This window comes from Rutidosis leptorrhynchoides, chromosome 1 (assembly GCF_046630445.1).
Source record: "Rutidosis leptorrhynchoides isolate AG116_Rl617_1_P2 chromosome 1, CSIRO_AGI_Rlap_v1, whole genome shotgun sequence".
Lineage (NCBI taxonomy): Eukaryota > Viridiplantae > Streptophyta > Magnoliopsida > Asterales > Asteraceae > Rutidosis > Rutidosis leptorrhynchoides.
This window is the reverse complement of record NC_092333.1, coordinates 18,540,460-18,564,732: the sequence shown is the minus strand read 5'-3', so window position 1 is coordinate 18,564,732 and position 24,273 is coordinate 18,540,460. Positions and strand designations below refer to the sequence as shown.

Below are 24,273 nucleotides of genomic sequence, written 5' to 3'. Positions count from 1 at the left end.
CCATTCACTCCTTCCAAATTACTCCGTAATCACCTCCATCAGCACCAGTATCGCCACCACCACCAACACCACCGGTCAGGGGCGGAGGGACTATGGGTCAAATGGGCCCATGGTCCATTCAATAATAGTGTTAAAATTTTTAATATTTTCATTTGCCCCAGGCCCAATAAAGCCCGATCACTAAATAAAAAATTATTTGATAATCCCTATTAGATTTGGGCCATCAAAATATACTCTGTAGTATTTCCCTTTTCTCCTCTCCTTCCCGATCGTTTCTTTTTACACGACTGCACCATATTCATCATATAATATCATATCAAATTAGAGGCTGAGATTGAAGTGGGTTGTTATTGTTAATCTTCAGCCTAAGATTTTTCAAGTCTTAACAACTTTCTTTGGATTAAAGCAGGTAGTTTTTCACTTAATTAGTTTAGGGTTTGCAAAATCTATGAGAGGGCATCGTTTCTAATGGACTTTGATCGAATTATATGTTATGTTCCTATTGTACAAATGTTTAATTATGTTCCTAATGTAGTATGTATAATTATATAAATGTTTAATTATGTCTTTAATTATGTTCCGACTGTACAATTGTACAAATGTTTAATTATGTTGTGTTACTTTGATGGATTATATGTTGTTTGATTATGTCTTTAATTTGAGATGCTCGAATATTCTGGGCCCATTGTATATTATTGTATATCTGTGTGTTCATTATCCTTATATTAATGAAGAGTAAGTCACTTAAAGTGCTATTATAAAACCAGTTTGCTTAGCCTGTGTGTTCAAGTGCTTATCAGTTTATTAGCTTTTGTGTTTGAGTCACTTGGTCTTAGTATTGAGACCCTTTTTACACAAACTTTTTAACATGTTTTGAACTTTATATTAACTGTTAATAAATGTTTTTAATTGATAGATATGGAAAACCCTCTTATGTGCAGTTTTTCAGGGCTATTTTAGGGTTGCTTAGGTGCTATTTTGGGGCTGTTTAGGAGGTGTTTTTGGGCTGTTTAGAAGCTAATTTGAAGCTGTGATGCTGCTATTTTGCTGCTGTAGTGCTGCTATTTTGCTACTACTTTGCTACTATTTTTAGAATGTTTTGTGTAGTTTTGATGCTGTATATTGACTGTGTTTTGTGCGAATTTCAGTTGTGAAACTGTTTACTTTATATTATAGTTATTATTGAAACTTTTTTTTGCCCCCATCAATATAAAATCCTGGATCCGCCACTCCCACCAGTCCCACAAACCCTATTATTTTTTACACACTTGCACAGAGCTTTCGAAGCTTTATGGTTTAACCTAACAAAAAATACTAGCTTCTCTTCAAACTTAAAGCATTTAGACCCAACGACATTGAAAATTCCTATTTGTATTTTCCACTACACCGGACAAGAAATCAAGGGTTCTCTCCTAATCCTTTGAATCATTTGATTCACCATTTTTTAAAAAACTCTTTCCCTTACGATTTGTGTTCTTTAGGTTCAATTCGTTCTCAATTTCCTTTATCTGATTCTTTTTTTGATAGTAACGAATTATCTGAAATTTAGCTTCTCTGATATTGTAGGTTTTTTAGCTTAGTCTCTCTATTTCGCTATTATCCAGGTATTTTTTTTATTCTATTACGCAGTAGTTAGTGATGTAGCTGAATCTATTCTCGTTTGTAACGAATTACTCCGTATTCGAAAATTTATTCTTTACTGTTCGTCTCATCCTGATGTTACAGAGTATATTTCGGTGTGCATGTGTTTTTGTTACAGCTTAGTCTGTTTACTTTGAAATTATCCAGGTAATTTTTTCCCTTGAAAAGTTGATCTTTATCTTTGTTTAATTACTGTTTTGAATGTATACTTACTGATGCTGGTATGTAATTTTATATGTATCTTTGAAAAGTGTTTGTTGTCAAATATTTAGTTATCGTTTAATAGTAGCACAGTGTCTTTGGTTTTGTTTGTAATGATATTTAGGCAAAGAAGGAATAAATGTGATGACTGTCAATTGGATGATATTGGTCTTAGCAATGTTCGTGTTTTTTTTTTCATTTGCTATGTTTCATCTAAACAAACTGCTAAAAGACATATATTGCAATTGGCATGTGTTGCTTGATGCAGGTGCATTGGGCCCATTAGATATGGAGTCGCTTGGGCTTTCTCTATTTCGACCCAATTTCATCATCACGTCTTTTTACAAAGCTTTCGGGTACGACCCATGCATCTGGATTCGGATGCCTTCTTACCAAGAATTCTGTTACGAAAATCTTTTAGAAGCAATTATAACTTATGCATTGAAATAGTTGCAAGCATTAAAAAAAAACCCCTATTTTCAAATTATTTGCATTTGAATTAGACATAATCGAAAAGTTGGCAAACGAGATCATAGAATTTGCAACAAATTATGGAAATAAATCATCTCTTCCACACTGCGTTATCTACCTAATTATTCATCTTAACTTGCGGCGGAAAATGGATACCCACAAATGGATAAATATTGTTAATATTGTTTGAAGAGGAGAATTTGGAGCACCCACAAGGGGTGACACCATAATATTTTTTCACTGCAGGAGCACATTTTAGAAAGTTAATCATATCATTCTTTTGAGTTTTGAATCAAGATCTCTATACATTAGCGTGAATTTTTCAACTGAACCAACATATAACTAAGGGGCCGTTTGGTTAAAGGACTTCAATTCCCAGGATTTGAAATCCCCTGAGATTTGAAATCCCACAGGATTTGAAATCCTATCGTCTGTTTGGTTTATGCGAACTTGAAATGTGAACGCGATCGCAAAACGCAAACCCGAAATCGAAACGTGAATCCAAAACGGGAATGCGACTGTGATACGCGAATCCAAAACCGAAATGCTAACCTGAAATCGAAATGGAACACGAAACGCGAACCCGAAACGCCAACCCGTAACACGAACCCGAAACGCCAACCCGAAACCCGAACCCGAGATGCGAACCCGAAACGCGAACCCGAGATGCGAACCCGAAACGCGAGCCCGAAACTCGAACCCGAATCGCATATCTGAAACGTGAACCCGAAACGCGAACCCGAAACGCGAATCCAAATGGAACCCGAAGCGCGAACCCGAAACGCGAACTCGAAACGCGAACCTGAAACGTGAATCCGAAATGCGAGCCCGAAACGCGAGCCCGAAGCTCAAGCCAGAAACGCGAACCCGAATCGCGAACCCGAAACGCGAACACAAAACGCAAACCCGAAACGTGAACGTAAATCGTAAACGTAAAATCGTAGAACATGGGATTTCAAATTCCATATATATAGAGAGGATTTTCAAATCCTCCATCTATGAGATTTCATGAGATTTGAAATGCAAATCCCTTCAAACTACGAAATCCCACGAACCAAACGCCCATAAGTGAATTTTATTCTTAACATGTATAAAGACCAAACCTTTTCGATGACTATTAAATTTGATATATTCACCATTATATTATATTATACCTATATCTAAAAGGTAAAGTGCAAATGAATAGTACTATTCATTGGCACTTTACGCAAACTTAACTCCCTAACTTTCATTACAATGCAAATCGAACCCTCCACTTTATACGTATATTTTTTTCCCAAATTTCACAAGCTTAACCCCCTAACTTTTATTAAAATACAAATCGAACCCCCACTTTACTAACTTTTTTTTTTTTTTACTAATATTCAATTTTCACAAACTTAACCCCCTAACTTTTATTAAAATACAAATCGAACCCCCACTTTATACGTAAAGTTTTTTCAAATTTCACAAACTTAACCCACTAACTTTTATTAAAATACAAATCGAACCCCCACTTTACTAACTTTTTTTAAAATAAAACCCGAACGCTAAAAGAAGCAACTTTCACAAAAGGAACAACCCTTCAATGTTATGTCAAAAAAAAATTCTTTTTTACAAAATAGTTCAAGACTTTTTTTTAACTCGCATTCAAAACGGAGCCCCCGGCGCGAAGCGAGGGCTCCACAACTAGTTTCATCAATATACTCTTTCTATCTCAATAGTTCATTATTTATTTCCCGATTGTCTAAAATCAATTGTTCCATACCAAATATGAAAGTAAAATTAAGTTTATCATATTACGTAACATATACGGAGTACAAAGTATCAATATTCCAAAAGTGAAATGATTATAAAATTAATTGGTCAAGTTTGAAATTGTCAAGTGTAATATAAACTAAGTATAGTAACGATTATTTTCCACAAAGATTGTAAATTTTTGTATTTTTATTTCAAGATGTGTTATGTGCCTACCAATACTTGACCCTTATTTCCTACAAATCTACAATAGCCATCAAAACAATTCAACAAAACCATCAATTTAATTGAAAATTCTTCGTAAGTTTTGGCTCATATGGCCATTATATTGTAGAAAAAATTAGGATAACCTAGCAACGACAAAATTCTTAGTTACCAATACAAGTTTATTTATTTCCTCTAGAAAATTAATAATGAAGTACCTAATTATTTTATTGTGAATACACAAATTGAGGTCGAAGAAAACTACAAAAACCACATTTTTCGTCCTTCGACCTTCGCAAACAATCCGTCCATCCTTAGTAACTCCCCATAACATCAATCAGTACAACAAAAAGCTCAAAGTATTACTAAAAGTCTCCAACAACTGCGGAGCAAGGGATAAAAGAACATTAGGATTACAACATTGTACAAGACAAGCATAATGCGGGAACGCATAGCCTTTAAGAAATAGAGGTGCAAGAGAATAATACTTAATACTAATGATTAACGATTTCTCTATATGTTTGACTTAAAAAATATTTTCAACTTTGACTTTAAATATTTTTGTTTGTGTTATATAATATTTTAATTATTTGATAAAAATTATAAAGACGTTTAAAATGTAATTTATTCATATAAAATTCATCAAACATTATGTAAATAAATAAAAGTATTTAAAGTCAAAGTTATAAAAGAAAACTTTTTAAAAGTGAAATAAGACGGTTATTTTGAGACGGAAAATTAACAGTTTTCATTAATGAAACGTCATATTATTATCAAACACAAACAATAAATACTTCGTCCAGCCTTTAAAATTGTCAATCTTAATATTTTTATTTTTCTCAAATTTATTGTCGTTAACTTTAAATAAAAACCCACTAAACTTTTAATTATATAGCTCATTGAATCAGGAACGGTCCCGAGAATTTAGGGGCCCTGAACGAGGTGAAAAAAGGGCCCTTAGGCCCTAACGAAAATTATAAACTATTATAAAAAAAACTCTTCCGACTTTGCTAAAATGTTAGTGAACTTTGATTTCATTTATTTTTGAGGCCTTTAATTGTTGTTTTTGGGCCTTTTGTGCTTTTTTCTTCGTTGTTTCATTTGAATTTTTCTAGTTCTCATACTTCTCAAATCTCCGATTATGTCTGTATATATATAAAAAAAAATGGGCCCCAGAAAATAATGGGCTCTGAGCGGTCGATCACTTTGCTTCCCCTCCGAGCCTCCCTTCATTGAATTAAGACATACTAGATAATTTACAAATATATTTTAAATCTTACAAAAGTGAACGAGAGAATAAATATGAGATGGTGGCACTATTCACTAATATTTGAAGTAGCTATGTAGATGAAAAATATATACTTTTAATCAAGCGAAAAACAGAATAATTTTAAGAACAAATTATTGAAAGAAGTATCTTTAATTAATACTTGCATATAATCATAATCATCAAAATAATCATATTAAATTCTAAAATACATAATAAAATATTTCGTAGACTATAATAACTAAGACATTAAACAATAAAGGGAGATGATTTGTGAACAATCACTTTTTATTCATACACAACCAAACACGTTTTATGATGTTGTATAGTTAAATAATTTAAGCATAATTGATTGTGTATAAATAAAAAATAGTTGTGTAGAAATCATTACCCAACATCAAATCAACTAATAAAGATGTGTGTAGATAAATCCACATTCATTGTAATTGAATGTTCAAACATAGATTATATGATCGTCATATTTATTAAATAATTTGAGAAAATTAATGATTTGAATCATAGAGTCACATTTGATTACCTATTTATTATAAACGTTAGAGAAAATTAAACATAACTAATTAAAATGAAATTGGTCAAGTACACAGTCAAAGGAAATGTATCTCATTTTCTTATGAGTGTATCTTCTTCATTAAGGGTTATTTATATCTGAGAAATATTTTTAATTGGTAAAGAATAAAGTTATTGAAATTCTTTTAAAACTATATGCAAAAATAAGTGGAAATTTGTAATAATACGGATGTTGAAAAGTTATCCCACATTGACTATGGGACAAAATAAATGTATGTATATAAGTCTAAGGAAAAGTCTCTCTATCACCAATTGGTTTTAGAAAAAGATGAACTCTTGGACTTATATGTTTTACATGTTGTTTGGCTATACGATTTATCAATTCTTTCATGGTATCAGAGCCTAGGTAAGCAGTTTTACAAAGCGAGTCCGAGTCAAGCCCCCATGTGTGTGCCGCCATCTCTACAACCGTTCCACGCCTCGATGTGAGAGGCGTGTTGGGAAGTTATCCCACATCGTCCATGGAACAAAACAAATATGTTGTACATGGCAGAAAACTGTTATAATACATCAATTATTGAAGTAGAAGTCAAGAAATGGTGGCTAACAATTTTATATAATTCACAAAAGTCAAATATGTAACACTCTTTGTAGTATAAATATGCATCAATATGTACAAGATAAACACACCATTCTAATATACTTACATCAAGTATTATACTTCTTTCTCTCCATTATCATCTTTGTTCTTACACTTCATTATTAGTATTCTTAATCAAGAATCAAACCACTAAAGGTAGTTATAAGCCTACTGAATTATAACACGTTATCAGCACGATTATAATACATATGAACCGGTTAATTGTATCATCGATTTTGGAAGCTTAGTTCCAAAATTAAACAATCATTTTCAACGATAAATTACGGAAATTGATGTGAATAAAATCGCGAGTTGAGATCTCAACGATCTGTAATTTGTCTTGACAAAAGTGATGTTGAACTATGCTGTTTGAATTTGATTACTTCTGGTGAAGTCTTGTTATAACAATTGTGTCATGTGGTTTTTTGTGGCTGTTGCAACGTCGTTGACCGTGTGCTCCGGAGATCTGGACTCATAAATCAGCTTCGATAAAAGAATAACCAATTACAAGCACGGCTACACGACTACGGCTACGGATCCGTGGATGTGCATATCAAGGCTTTTGTCAATCACGACGGATCTGTAAGTTTCTTATTGATGTATTTTTTTTAATCGTTATTTGTACACATGTGGGATCTTGTATATGTGTGTGATCCGACGATCGACTAAACGGCGTGTACATCGGCGACGAGATTGTTCAACAACACTGCATCCGTTGGCCACCACCTTGGTATAATTCGCTACAGTCAATTTTTATATTTGATTATGTTCTAAATCTATTGGCCTTCGTATTGTTATTTTTGTTACGATCTAACGTTTAATGATTTAAACGAAATATTTGTTACGGTATCAACCAACACTTTGGGAAGCTGGAATCGGTTTGTTGAGAACCACATATCCCATCTACGGCTAAAGCCACAATGTTGATTATGCCATTAATTAAGTTGGCAAACTCAACTTCAAACATGATATATAAAGAAGATACAACACATCGTACCTTTTGTAAGAATTATTTTTTAAGGACAGGTACAATAGTATAGAGTATGAATAAGTTTCAGAAATTTTCAAGATCCAGCGGAGCTTGCGTTCTTACCACCAAAAATAAGTCGCTCTTCTATTCTACATGTCTGTAAGCTTTTCACCTTTTACGTACATATATTTTATCAAGCTTATTTTTCAATTTTATAAAATAAACTGATGAAAAATAAACACATATGGCATGTGCATAATTTACGTTGATTATATGATACGTGGAGGACATAAAAACATATGAATATTCTTGATCTTCATACTTGGCAAAAGAATAGATTTTATTTCCAATATCTTCACCTCATGTGTTAATTGCTTTACGCTCATCATAATTCCACATATATACATATGTAAATGTGAAACTAATTTTTCTTGTTTGCCCTAAAAAGATCTTTACGATACAACCCACGCAAGAAAGCGTAATTTCGTGGGTCGAAGATTTGCAAATAATTTGCAAAATTATTAAATTGCGATTTCAAAAGAGCGCAATTCGTTACGGAAACGATTTTCATTGTCAATTTTATTAGCGTTGACTATGACTATAGCTGGGCAAAGAAAAACTATTAAAAGTGATCTGATTTCACTTCATGGTGGGCGAACCTTATTCGTTTATACACAAATCTCATCTTCCTAATATAACATTTATTGTTTTACTCTATATCTCATCTCATCAAGATATATGTGAGATTTCACAAAATGTAAATCAAAGTATTTACACGTGCCATTGATGGGTGTTTGATTAAATTTATTCACTTAATCTTGATATATGGATATCACTTAATCTTTGGTTAAATTTATTCGATTAACCTATATCCACCAGTTTAGTGTTCCACAAAAATTTTAAAAGAATACGTTATGAAAAAAAGAGGTGGATAAAATTTCAATAAGAGTAAATTATTTATTTATTTATTCCTTAATATTCGTTTAATATTCGGGGAACACTTGCAACAAAATAATTTTTTATTTTGAAAGATTGATATAAATCTTATCTCTTCGAATTTATACATGAGGGTATAAGCTCATACATATATGATGAAAAGCGCATATGATGAAAAGCGCAGCACATATGATTAAAATGATATATGATAAAAAGCGCATATGATGAAAAGCGCAGCACATATGATTAAAATGATATATTGTAAAAGGCGCATATGATGAAAAGCGCAGCGCATATGATTAAAAGCGCATATGATAAAAAGAGCATATGATGAAAAGCGCAGCGCATATGATTAAAAGTGCATATGATGAAAAGCGCATATGGTGAAAAGCGCAGCGCATATGATTAAAAGCGCATATGGTGAAAAGGATATATGATGAAAAGCACATATGGTGATTAATGAAAAAGCACATATGGTGATTAATGAAAAGCACATACGGTGATTAATGAAAAAGCACATATAGTGATTAATAAAAAAGCACATATGGTGATTAATGAAAAGCACATATGGTGATTAATGAAAAGCACATATGGTGATTAATGAAAAATACATTGAGAAAGAATCACCAATGTTTTTTTTTGAAAGAATTCAAGATGATATATATGAGGACATGCAAATTTACATGCTGCGATATTATTTCACATTAGACAAAGTGCAACTCATAAATATTCTCCCCTACAACTTGATTTTGGCCGAGAGCCAAATATTTCCCACCATTAGAACATTTGATTGTGTAGTGTATGTTCTAGTTGCACAACCACAACGCACTAAAATGGGTCCTCAAAGGAGGATGGGGATATATATATTAAATATGAAACATCTTCAATTATAAGATATATTGAACCTATAACGGGTGATGTTTTTACAGCACGTTTTGCTGATTGTCACTTTAATGAAACATTCCCTATATTAGGGGGAGAAATGAAAAATAAAGAAAAAGATGCTTCATGATGTGAACATCAATTAAGGTATATAGAACTAGCACAAAAGAATGCGAAAAGAAAGTTAAAAAAAAAAAAAAAATAATGCATATGCAAGAACTTGCAAATAAACTACCTGATGCATTTACAGATACAAAAAGAAGTGAATAAATCATATATACCAGCAGTAAATGCTTCAGTTAGAATTGAAATTCTAAAAGCCGAAAATGTCACTCATGAGTCTTTGCCACGCCTGAAACGTGGGAGACCAATTGGTTCCAAAGATAAAAAAAAAAATCCTCGAAAAGAAAAATCAGCTGATAATGAGGTAAAAGAAAGTGTTCAAGAAGAACCACAAATTAATATTCCTTCTGCAGAGGATATTGATAAATGTAAATACATAAATTGCAATAAATTATGCAATAATATGGAATCGAAATGGAATGAAAAATGTTGATGAGAATTTTTCATACAATGACATCATGAATAAAGATGATGAGCTGGAACCAAAATCTGTCATTGAATGTCAAAATAGACATGACTATATACGAGCTGAATTAGAATTGCTCAATAAAAGAAAAGTTTTCGGATAAATCATTTTCACTTTAAAGATGTGAAACGTATGGGACACAAATGAATTTTTACCCGAAAAGGAAATGAGAACAATGAAGTTACAAGGTAAATCTATACTTGTAACTCAAGATTTTTCTCAAAGACCAGGAATTGTTTATGAGGAAACTTATTCTCTTATTATGGATGCAATTACTTTTAGATACTTAATCAGCCTCGCAGTTTCTAAAAATTTAGAAATGCATCTCATGGATGTTGTGACTGCTTATCTATATGGATCATTTGATAGTAATATATATATATGTGTATATATATATATGAAGATACCTAAAGGGTTTAAGGTATCAGAAGCATCTAAAAACACAAGGAAATGTATTCCATTAAAGCACAAAGATTTTTATATGGGTTGATACAGTAGTATAACTGATTAAGTGATTACTTGATAAGAAAACGGGTATAAAAATAATCTTATTTGCACATGTGTTCTTATTAAGAAAACAATGTCCGGATATGTGATTGTAAACTGTTTATGTCGATGATCTTAACATCATAGGTACAAATAAAGAGATCCATGAAACCATTCAACTTCTAAAGAAAGAATTTGAAATGAAAGGTCTCGGAAAAACCAAGTATTGTCTTGGTTTGCAGATTGAGCATATGCCTAATGGTTTACTTGTACATCAAACAAACTATATCGAAAAGATTTTAAAACATTTTTAAAGACAAAACCATTGGTTGATATATCACTCAATATTGACACTGATCTATTTTATCCCCGTGAAGATCATGAAGATCTTTACAGATCAAAAGTTCCATATCTTAGTGCAATTGGGGTTATTATGTATTTTATAAATTGTACAAGGCTTGACATTTCTTTGCAGTTAATTTGTTGACAAGGTTCAATTCAACCCCTACAAAAAGACATTGAAATGGGATCAAACCGATATTTTGATACCCTTGAGGAACTGCTAATTTAAAATTATTTTATTCTAACGCTTCGAAACAAGATTTGGTTGATTATGTATATGCAGGTCATTCAACAAATCCTCATAAAGATAAATCTCAAACTTGATATGTATTCCTAAATGGAGGTACCACAAAATCATGGCGTTCTTAAAACAAACACTTGTTGCAACATCATCAAATCATGACGAAGTGATTGCATTATATGAAACTACTCGAAAATGTTTTTGGACTAGAACGCGATAAAAGTCCAACAACTATCTATGAAGATAATGCAGCTTGCATAGCACAGATGAAAGAAGGGTATATCAAAAGTGACCGAACAAAACACATACCCCCTAGATTCTTCTCATACACTCAAGGTCTCATTAAGGACAACCAGATTGAAATGAGATATGTACAATCCAATAAAAACTCTGCCGATCTTTTCACCAAAGCACTCTCAACTGCTATTTTCAGAACACACGTTCACAATATTGGCATGAGGCTTGTTCAAAAGATGTAACAACTCAGCGATGTCTACTTGAGGGGGAGTCAACTCTATGCTGCACTCTTTTTCCCTTAGCTAAAGTTTTTTCCCACTGGGTTTTCTTTAGCAAGGTTTTTAATGAGGCAGTACTAGTTGCTCTCTAATAAAATTGTCATCCAAGGGGGAGTGTTATAATACATCAATTATTGAAGTAGAAGTCAAGAAATGGTGGCTAACAATTTTATATAATTCACAAAAGTCAAATATGTAACACTCTTTGTAGTATAAATATGCATCAATATGTACAAGATAAACACACCATTCTAATATACTTACATCAAGTATTATACTTCTTTCTCTCCATTATCATCTTTGTTCTTACACTTCATTATTAGTATTCTTAATCAAGAATCAAACCACTAAAGGTAGTTATAAGCCTACTGAATTATAACAAAAACAAATTTATTACTCTATACTCTGTATTATTATATGTTTCTCATGTATCTTCACAATAAATTATATACGTTTTGTAACCGGTCTATCAAATCTCAAAATAGTTAAAAATGATAATTTAATTTGATATAATATAAAACATAAAAAATTCGATCTATTTCCAATGAAAATTAACCCATGAGATGATTGGTTGTATATGTTATAATATATAAATATATATATAAATGGATAGTCAATTATTGATACACAAAAGTAATATTATTGTATTACCTAAACTTGTGATATTTTTGCTATAAATAGCCATGAATGCAATCATTAAACTTGCACCATTTCTCACACTTACAAAGTGTTTCTTTCTTTCTCTCCATTATCATCTTTGTTCTTACACTTCATTATTAGCATTCTTAATCAAGAATCAAACCACTAAAGGTAGTTATAAGCCTACTGAATTATAACATCAAGAATCAAACCACTAAAGGTAGTTATAAGCCTACTGAATTATAACACATTATCAGCACGATAATCTTAATACTAATTATAGTTGGCTCTGCCACCTAAATGATATATGGTCGGTTATACCACCTGAATAATATATGGTCGACACTGTCGTCTAATTATCATTTATGTTACTAACATTTATATTTCAATTATCTAACATTTATATGGCTGACACTGTCGCCTAATTATCATTTATGTTACTAACATTTATATTTCTATTATCTAACATTTATATGGCCGACACTGTCGCCTAATTATCATTTATGTTTACTAATATTTATATTTATGTTATATAACATTTATTAATGATTGCTTACATATGGTCGACACTGTCACCTACTTATCATTTATGTTATATTAAATTTATGTTTAATGTTTATATACTTATGAATATAAAGTGACTATAATTTATCATGTTGTTTGTTTTAATAGAAAATGTCGAATCTGGAAAAGCTTAAATTTACTCCTTTAGAATCAATTGGAAACAACTACATGCCATGAGTTATAAAAGTAAAAATGCATCTTAAATCAATGGGCATTCTTGAAGCCATAAATGAAAACAACATTTGTTCTGAAAAAGAACAAGCAACGGCATGTTGCTTTATTCATCAACATATTGATGAATGCTTACAAAATAATTATGTGACTGTAGAAGATCCCCATATTTTATGGGAAGGTCTCAAAAGCAGATTCAATAATCAAAGAGAAATTTTACTTCCAGCTGCTATGGAACAATGGAGAACATTAAGGTTCCAAGACTTTAAGAAAGTAAATGAATATAGCTCAGCTCTGTATAATACATGTTCACAACTTAAATTCTGTGGACATGAAATAAGTGATGCAGACATGATGGAGAAAACTTTCTCCACAATGAATGCTGCAAACATCACAGTGCAAAGAAATTTGAGAATGCTAAAGTTCAAAACATATCCTGAACTTAATTCATATCTCTTAGTTGCAGAGCAAAATGATGAGCTATTAATGAAAAATCAGCAATCCTGTCCTACTGGTACACTTGCAATCCCTGAAGCAAATACTGCAAATAATTATAAACAGGGACAAGGACGCGGGCAAGGTTGTGGTTATAATAACCATCACCATCATCATGCCAAAAGCCATAACTATGGTAGAAACCATCCTTATGGTAATGGTAATGGGCGAGGACGTGGTCGTGGTCGTGGCCGTGGTGGTCAAAGAAATAATAATCCACGAAAATATAAATATAAACCACTAAACAAGATGTTGAAGAAAATTCTTCTAAAAATTCTGAAGAATCTTGCTACAGATGTGGTAGAATGGGCCACTGGGCTAATACTTGCCGAACATCTAAACATCTTGTTAAGATGTATCAGGATTCGCTGAAAGATAAAGAAAAGGAAGTAAACTTTGTGGATAACCTCAATCCAACAGTCACTGAGAAACCATCTGATTTATATGAAGATTTCTTGAATGTTTAAGTTGTTGTATGTCTTTCAAAAAATAAACGATTTAATATCGTTTGTCTTTATCATTATGTTTGCTAAATATTTCAGTACTATCTATTTGCATGTAAAATATTGTGTAATATTAATGTACTCACTATTTATTTCTTATATATGAAGTTCAATATGAATTTTGCTGGAATACAACATCAATCAAGTGGTGGAGATCTCTGTATAGCAGACAGTGGAACTACACACACTATACTTAAATTCGAGAAATATTTTATTGATCTAAAGCCAACGGAAGGAACTATACATACAATATCAGGACCTGCTAACTTGATAAAAGGGAACGGAAAGGAAAATTTCATACTACCAAATGGTACAAAATTTTTAATAAATGATGCCTTATTCTCTCCCAAGTCAAGCAGAAATTTATTGAGTTTCTCCGACATATACCTTAATGGGTATGATTATCAGTCAGTGGCAACAGAAAATGAGAAATATTTAAGTATCACTGACAAGAGTCATGTGGTTGAAAAACTGCCAAGACTTAGTTCTGAATTACATTATACACATATAAATGTACCAGAAATACATATGGTAGTTAACGAAAAATATATTGATCCTGATGTATTCAGTTTATGGCATAACAGATTAGGCCATCCAGGATCAACAATGATGAAAAAGATTATTGAATGTACTCATGGACATCCACTAAAGGATAGAAAAATCCATCATGATACAATGGTTCCATGTACATCTTGCTCTCTTGAAAAATTGATAACTAGACCCTCACCACTTAAGGTTGAGAAAGAATCACCAATGTTTCTTGAAAGAATTCAAGGTGATATATGTGGACCAATTCATCCACCATGTGGACCATTTAGATATTTCATGGTTCTAATAGACGCATCTAGCAGCCATAATGTGGCATTTGCAAAATTTCTTGCCCAAATTATTAAATTGAGAGCTCATTTTCCTGATTACACCATTAAAAGGGTGAGACTTGATAATGCTGGTGAATTTACATCTCAAGCATTTAATGACTATTGCATGTCTATAGGAATTGTTGTTGAACATTCTGTTGCTCATGTGCATACACAAAATGGTTTAGCCTAGTCATTGATTAAACGTTTACAGTTAATCGCTAGACTATTGATAATGAGAACAAAACTCCCTGTATCTATATGGGGTCATGCAGTTTTACATGCTGCTGCATTGATTCGCATCAGACCAAGTGCAAGTCATAAATATTTCCCTTACAACTTGCTTTTGGTCAAGAGACAAATATTTCCCATCTTAGAACATTTGGTTGTGCAGTGTATGTTCCAATTGCGACATCACAACGTACAAAAATGGGTCCTCAAAGGAGGTTGAGAATATATGTTGGATATGAAACATCTTCAATCTTAAGGTATATTGAACCTATGACAGGTGACGTTTTTACAGCACGTTTTGCTGATTGCCATTTTAATGAAACATTCTTCCCTAGATTAGGGGGAGAAATGAAAAATAAAGAAAATGATGTTTCATGGTGTGAACCTCAATTAAAGTATCTTGATCCTCGCACAAAAGAATGCGAGACAGAAGTTCAAAAGATAATGCATATACAAGAACTTGCAAATCAATTGCCTGATGCATTTATAGATACAAAAATTGTGACAAAATCATATATACCAGCAGTAAATACTCAAACTCGAATTGAAATTCCAAAAGCTGGAAATAACGTCACTCATGAATCTTTGGCACTTCAGAAACGTGGAAGACCAGTTGGTTCAAAGGATAAAAATCCTCGAAAAAGAAAATCAGCTGATAATGAGGTAAAAGAAAGTGTTCAAGAAGAACCACAAATCAGTACTCCTACTGCAGAGGAGATTGATGATGTCAATACATAAATTGCAATCAATTATACACATTCAAAAATATTATGGAATCGAAAAGAAATGAAAAATCTTGATGAGAAATTTTCATTTAATGTTGCATATGACATCATGAATAATGATGATGATCCAGAACTAACATCTATGGTTGAATGTCAAAATAGACATGATTGGGCTAAATGGAAAGAAGCAATACGAGCTGAATTAGAATCACTCAATAAAAGAAAAGTTTTCGGATCCATCATTCTCACTCCTAAAGATGTGAAACCTGTAGGATACAGATGGATTTTTGTCCGAAAAAGAAATGAGAAAAATGAAGTTACAAGGTATAAAGCTAGACTTGTAGCTCAAGGTTTTTCTCAAAGACCGGGAATTAATTATGAAGAAATTTATTCCCCTGTTATGGATGCAATTACTTTTAGATACTTAATCAGCCTGGCAGTTTCTAAAAATTTAGAAATGCATCTCATGGATGTTGTGACTGCTTATCTATATGGATCACTTGATAGTGATATATATATGAAGATACCTGAATGATTTAAGGTACCAGAAGCATCAAATGCAAAACCCAAAGAAATGTATTCGATTAAATTACAAAGATCTTTATATGGGTTAAAACAATTGAGACGTATGTGGTATAACCAATTAAGTGATTACTTGATAAGCAAAGGGTATACAAATAACCTTACTTGCCCTTGTGTTTTCATTAAGAAAACAACATCCGGATATGTGATCATAGCTGTTTATGTTGATGATCTTAACATCATAGGTACAAATAAAGAGATCCATGAAGCCATTCAACTTCTAAAGAAAGAATTTGAAATGAAAGATATCGGAAAAATCAAGTATTGCCTTGGTTTACAAATTGAGCATATGCCTAATGGGTTACTTGTACATCAAACAACATATACTGAAAAGATTTTGAAACGTTTCAATATGGACAAGGCAAAACCATTAAGTACTCCTATGATTGTTAGATCACTCAATGTTGAAGCTGATCCATTTCGTCCATGTGAAGATCATGAAGATATTCTTGGACCAGAAGTACCATATCTCAGTGCAATTGGAGCTGTTATGTATCTTACAAATTGTACAAGACCTGACATTTCTTTTGCAGTTAATTTGTTGGCAAGATTCAGCTCTGCTCCTACCAAAAGACACTGGAATGGGATCAAACACATTTTTCGATACCTTCGAGGAACTACTGATTTAGGATTATTTTATTCTAATGAATCAAAACAAGATTTGGTTGTTATGCAGATGCAGGTTATTTATCTGATCCACATAAAGCTAAATCTCAAACTGGATATGTATTCCTAAATGGAGGTACTGCAATATCATGGCGTTCTCAAAAACAAACACTTGTTGCTACATCATCAAATCATGCCGAAGTAATTGCATTACATGAAGCTACTCGGGAATGTTTTTGATTGAGATCAATGACACAAATCATTACTGATTCTTGTGGACTAGAACGCGATAAAAGTCCAACAATTATCTATAAAGATAATGCAGCTTGCATAGCACAGATGAAAGAAGGGTATATCAAAAGTGACCGAACAAAACACATACCTCCTAGATTCTTCTCATACACTCAAAATCTCATTAAGGACAACGAGATTGAAATGAGATATGTTCAATCCAGTAAAAACTCTGCTGATCTTTTCCCGAAAGCACTTCTAACTGCTATTTTCAGAACACACGTTCATAACATTGGCATGAGACATGTTCAAAAGATGTAACAACTGAAGCGATGTCTACTTGAGGGGGAGTCAACTCCATGCTGCACTCTTTTTCTCTTAGCTAAAGTTTTTTCCTACTGGGTTTTCTTTAGCAAGGTTTTTAACGACGCAGTAACTTACAGTTGATCTTCAACAAACAAAATTGCTATCCAATGGGGAGTGTTATAATATATAAATATATATATAAATGGATAGTCAATTATTGATACACAAAAGTAATATTATTGTATTACCTAAACTTGTGATATTTTTGCTATAAATAGCCATGAATACAAGCATTAAACTTCCACCATTTCTCACACTTACAAAGTGTTTCTTTCTTTCTCTCCATTATCATCTTTGTTCTTACACTTCATTATTAGCATTCTTAATCAAGAATCAAACCACTAAAGGTAGTTATAAGCCTACTGAATTATAACATCAAGAATCAAACCACTAAAGGTAGTTATAAGCCTACTGAATTATAACAGTATATGCTTTGTTCTGCATAAATACTTAGCCAAAAACTTTCAAACACAAAATCGATCAAATTCAAAATTCCTATTCGTAAGAAAAAAAGTACAAAGACTAGCAACGATTCTTGTTACAAACTATAGGGACTATCCTTGATGTTATGTCATTTCCTTTTTCAAAAGTATATGACACGTTTTTAGATAGACAAAATTATGTGTTTCGTCCCTTTACTTCTATCCAAATTTCATTCCTCGTCCCTAGACTTTTTTTAAGCTTGTCCATGTAGTTGTAAATTTTACGCGAGACGTCCATTTGTCAAAAAATCGTTAACTTTTTTATTTATTTATTAAGTTTGGTCACATGATAGGTACATGAGGGTATTTTAGTCATTATATCATATCGCCTATATGTTCATCTTCATCCAATATTTCACAAATCCTAATTACTTATCCACCTTACATACTCTTCCTTCATTATAAATCATTATCCTCAACAAATTCAAATTTAACAAAATGCGTTACAACTACACTTTTGGATCATAAGACAATTACATAAACCAAAAAAATTCCTTTGGAAAATCATACACTACATATGAAACCAATATGGAAATAAAAATACTAGTGGAAAAATTAACATCTTTCTGAAAATCATACCCTATATACATATACACTACACGTGAGAATCATAAAAAATTGCAGTAAGTAAAATAGAGAAAAAATCGATACGGAGTATAAAGCAACAAAAAATTAAACAAAAACACACTTTGGATTCGAGATTCGGAGTTAACCTCCGGTGTAGATGTGTTTTATTTTTTCCTTTTAATTGTGGGGTTTGCTTTGCACATTTGGGTTTATAAGTTTTATAAGTGAAATTAGATATGATTTTAGGTGGGTTTTATGGGTATGACGATGGATGTTGGATGATGACGATTGTAAATCAATTTTATTCTCCAGTATTATTAAATTATTAATTATGGATATAAATATAAATATATATTATGATTTTTTATTTTTAAAAGACAAACTCAAACACACTGTCAAACTATTGACTCTTTGATAATATATATTATAAATTACTCCATATAATTATATTTTTTAACAGAAGAAGTTTATGCATTTTACAATTTTACCTAATTTAATTCAATTTGAGTTTGAATATGAATTTGGATTTAGATTTAGATTTGTTGATATACTTGAGTTTATGAATTTGTAATCAAAGAAGGAAAGTGTAAAGTTAATCACCGGGGAAGTTGATATACTTGAGTTATAAATTTGTGACAATATCGGGGATGAAGTTGATGATATGCGAAGAAACGATAAAAAGACTAGAATACACTCATGTACCTACCATGTGACCAGACTTAAAAGAAAAAGTTAAAAATTTCTTGACGGACGAACATCTCATGTTAAAAATTTGTGAAAATATCGGGGATGATGTAACGACCCGAAAAAATCGTCATTGACGGCGTCGTTAACTTAGGTCCCGTTACATGGTCATAGTCCCTCAATGAGACGCGTTTGACCAAAATTATGTCGCATTTATTTGAAACGTATATGACTTGCAAAGTTTTAAGTTGCCAAACGGTTACAATAAGTTTAAGTTTACAAAAGTTATAAAGTATAAATGAAATGACTTGCGACATAATATAAGTTGAAAATCACGGTTTGCTATAAATAGCGTAAGTATGTATGCTTTAAGTTGAATCTAAAGGTGCTATCACTAGCGTATGCATGTATGCTTGACCCCAAGCAAGTAATCAAAGTGTGCGGAAGCATGTATCAAGTAGCCAAGCATGAACCTGAGAAACATATAGAAAACTGTCAACAAAATACGTTGGTGAAATCATAGGTGTATTAGTAAACGTTATATTTGAACCACAAGATTTAATATTTCCATAAAGTTGATTATCTAAATCGTTTACATTCCAAAAGTTGTTGCATGTTCGATAGCACCTAATTATCAAAACTTAACTGTTTTGTACCCTGTTACGTAGTGTTAGAACATACACTATACTCAAAAATATATTTCATCCGCTAACGGTAGTGAACCGTCCGAATGAGGGCTCGTCAAGCCCATGTGATCACATAACATAAGTTCACGTTTACACCCTGCAAGTGTAACTAATGATAATTGAATTGAGGCTTTTTGTTCTAACTCGCTGTGGAATGTTTGTTTTCGTACTTGTGTTCAAAGCATAAAAGTATGATACGTATATGTTTCTCATCCCATGATTTAAAAGTATAAGAGTTGTTGAAAAGATGAAACTATGATCTCACCGTAGTTGTATGCCAAAGTACTTGAAATTAAGCGTTGTGCAGTGAAAGTTGCTTAGCCTTGACCTAAACAAACAAGTCGTATCAATTACCGGTTACGACACAAGGTCGGTCGAAATGTGTTCAATTAGTCATATAGCTCGTTACGACTCGATTGTATATAGCATGTGAATCACGTTGTCAAGTTTCATGCAAGATATAAGTATAAAAGCACGTTAAAACGATTGCATAAGTGTTTGGTCAAGTTTGACTAAAAGTCAAACTTGGTCAAAGTCAAAGTCAACGGGGTCGGGTCGGGTATTCGACAATATTTCTAAGTTATATAATCATATATGAGCATGTTGGCCAAGTTTCATGTTAATCGGAGGTGCGTAGCATAGTTAGAATTTTTCGTATAATTGTAAAGTTGATCAGTCCCCAAACACGCCTAATGCCGCGCCGCGACTGGGGAGGGCCGCGCCGCGACACTCAACGTGAGCTGGTGCCTGGGTCATTTCAAATGTCTAAGTCTTAAACCCAATTTCATTCAAACACAATTAACGAACCGTAAACACTTAAAACACGTATCTTATATCGTTGGAAAGGTATTTTGACAAGGAATACAACTAAACTCATATCATCAAACAATCACATCATTTTAAATGACCAAATCCTCATCGAATGATCGTTAAAAGTTCAGCATTCAAGTTTTAAGTGCGTAAAACGCATTTCATGATTCGGGAACTTACTACACATATCTAATATGCCGTTTCGTAGGTAATTACACATACAATACAACTAAACACTTTCCAACAACATTGCGAAGCATTTAATGCATCAAAAGTTCGTTTTAAAAATCTATCAAACCCTAACCAAGAATCACAAAATCAATAATCATGTTAATGTAAGGTTTTCATGTCATCCAACATACCAAAACGAAGCTAATGACGCTAGTAACACATTTAACACAAAAGGTTTAACATCTAACAACATTTAATCAATCAAAATCAAAGATTAAACTAACCCATTTCAAGTGTTCATGCTAGTTACACCAAATAACAAGATCGAGCATACAAATTACATACACGACATCACAATGAGCCATAGACACTAACTAACATCATTTCAAGTCTAAAGGTCTAATTTATGTAAATTAGAAATTTTGAAAAGCTTACCCCAAGCTTTGAAATTGGTACCAAATTGAAGAGGATGATGCAAGGATTACAAATATGTAGTCGGATTTGTTGTGAGCTTCCTAGATCCGAAATAGATGATAAATCTTTGATGTTGGGGTTTGAGAGAAAAAGATGGAAGTAATGAGATGAGGAGGTGATGAATGAATGAGTGGTGGTGGTGGGTGACTAGTTAACCAAGTTTTTCCATGTGACAAGATTAGCCCCTCAAGTTTGGAGCCGGGAGCGGGAATTAACCAAACGAATTATTTTAAATACGCGAGAGTAAACGGGAGATGTTATAATCCAACAACAGAAATGTTAAGAACGCTAGTTAACGAAAGGTACAAATATAGATGACGAAAGATTATTATCTAAGAAAAAGACGGGCGTTAAAATAATTTAACGGAAAAAGGCGGGATGTTACAGATGAAGTTGATGGTATGAGAAGAAATGATAAAAAGACTAAAATGCACTCATATGCCTATCATATGACCAGAATTAACAGAAAAGGTTAGTTATTTTTGACGGACAGACATCTCACGTTAAAAATTTACAATCATAAGGCCGAACTTAGGAAAAAAAAATAAAAAATTAAAGACAAAGAGTGAAATTTAAGTAGAAGTTAATAATTTTGTCTTTTAATTAAGTTACTTTATTACTTCACCTGTTTCAAAATAAGTGTGCTGTTTAGACTTTTTAAACTCTATATTCTTTAGATTTAATTTTAAATATATTTGTTTTATGGTATATAATATTTGATGATAAATATATGAGTGGATTGAGTTTTAAATATACTTTTTAGTTATATTATTTTCATCAACTATTATATAACACAAATAAAGATATTTGAATCAAAGTTGAAAATGATCGACTTTGAAAAGCTAAAACATGAGAACGGAGAAAGTATAAAAGATAAGTAAAAAGGTAAACGTAAAACGCTTATTTTACACGGAGTAAAAAGTAGATTAAACTATGTGAAGTGATTTTGTCTCAGAAACAAAAATAAAAGGAGATAAGAGATTTCTTTGTCTAATCCCCCTATCGAAATTAAACTCTTTGGTAAGTAATCGGTTAACACGATGGAAATGGTTGTAGAATTAACACAAACTTTTATTCAACCTATCAGACCACTTTTAACGGACACGCTAAAGAGGCGCCGTTGCCAAGCAACCGATACAAGCAAGCAACATTGGAGCTTCTTCCAACGACCGTGCTTCAATATATCATTGTTGGGCATATACAAAGACGAAGCATTTTGCATTTTTTGTTGTAAATTACTCATTAAAAGTGGTACATTCTATTAATTAATTAATTAATTTTGGTGGGTTCATTTTATGATAAAGGTGTATGTCATGAATACTAGGGAGTGTGATGAGTTAAATAAAAGGAAGAAGTTGTTGAGGTAACGGTGATGTGACAACAATGTGGTTATATGACAAGTGTCATAGATAAAAGTGGTCTCATTAGTTCTCATAAACATATACATGTCATAATATCAATCAAATATTTCATATTAAGACTATCACCAGTGTTGTAAACGACGTCTGTTGTGTCCGTTGCGACGCCCGTTGTGACATTTTGGTGACTAGCATGTCTCGACCCCGTCGCCTTCGCCTAATAAGTCGGACAATAGTCAAAAGTCAGGTAAAATGCGGGAAAGGTCGGGTCAAACGCAGGTTAAAAGTTAAAAACGATTAAAATCAATCAAAATTCGATCAAATCGATCAAAATTGACGTAGTTTAGTGTTACTTTTTTGTATAATATTAATGATAATAACGATTATAGGTACAAACTAGTCAACGAAGATTTTTTGGCTTTAAAATATGTGTGGGTATATATACATATACATACATATACATATATATATATATATATATATATATATATATATATATATATATATATATATATATATATATATATATATATATATATATATATATATATGGGCATGTTCGAACGAGAACCACAAAAAAGCGAGAACTGCGAGAACTTTTTAATTTTATAATTTTTATGCATTTAAATGCAAAAAATTACATGCAAATGTTAATTAATCCGCATATCATTAACAAACCTATGTTCATTAGCACAAATTACATGTTAAATTGTTAATTAAATGAAACTTTTCACATGTGAAAGTCTTTATAAATTAAAAGTTCTCGCGGTTCTCGCCTTTTACACCCCCGTTTCGATGTTTTAAGATCCCGACCGTCTTGATCATGTTTCGTGTCAATTTCAACCTTGACTATTACACACATTTTCAAAGTCATATATTAAATAGCATTTAATAAACTTGTTTTTTTTAACACCGATTGGGACATTCGAGAGGGACTAAACCACCCGTTATGATCATCTCTCGTTTCGACTATGTCGATGCAGCGATAATAACTCCGCCCCCATCGCTGCCCGGGAGGAAATCATCAAACCGATCCAAGGGCACGACCAAGTAAAACTCCCTCCCCTTTACCCCCCAAACGATATGGGAAAAGTGTCATGGGTGGATACTTCATGACATGGATGAAATTGTATTTTTAATATGTACTTAACGGGAGGTCGAACTTCTGACCTCCCCTGAAGGAGGCAGACCACCAACCGTTGAACCACATCACAACTTCTCTTTTTCTGCAAGGCTACGTTGGACTTTATTTATTAAACTTGTTATTTTCAAAAATTTCATAAATGTAATTAATATACGCATAAAGATGATAAATATCAGTTTGAATTAATGAATATAAAAGATATTAATTATGATATTTTAGAAAGACCATAGTACGGAGTAATAGATGGTAGATGACATATGTATATTTTTGTAATAAA

General features: G+C 32.3%; 1 long non-coding RNA gene across 4 annotated transcripts; it reads left to right on the top strand.

The window, feature by feature from the left end:
• Positions 1-266: 266 nt before the first annotated feature.
• LOC139857228 (uncharacterized) lies at positions 267-2,254 on the top strand. 4 transcript variants are annotated; one of them, XR_011762408.1, is made up of 4 exons: positions 267-409; positions 1,567-1,604; positions 1,726-1,788; positions 2,111-2,254. It is a non-coding gene; the product is annotated as an uncharacterized lncRNA (long non-coding RNA). The 4 variants fall into 4 exon arrangements; XR_011762407.1 differs by having other exon boundaries at positions 942-1,604; XR_011762405.1 differs by lacking the exon at positions 267-409 and adding an exon at positions 635-1,481.
• The last annotated feature ends 22,019 nt before the right edge of the window (positions 2,255-24,273 follow it).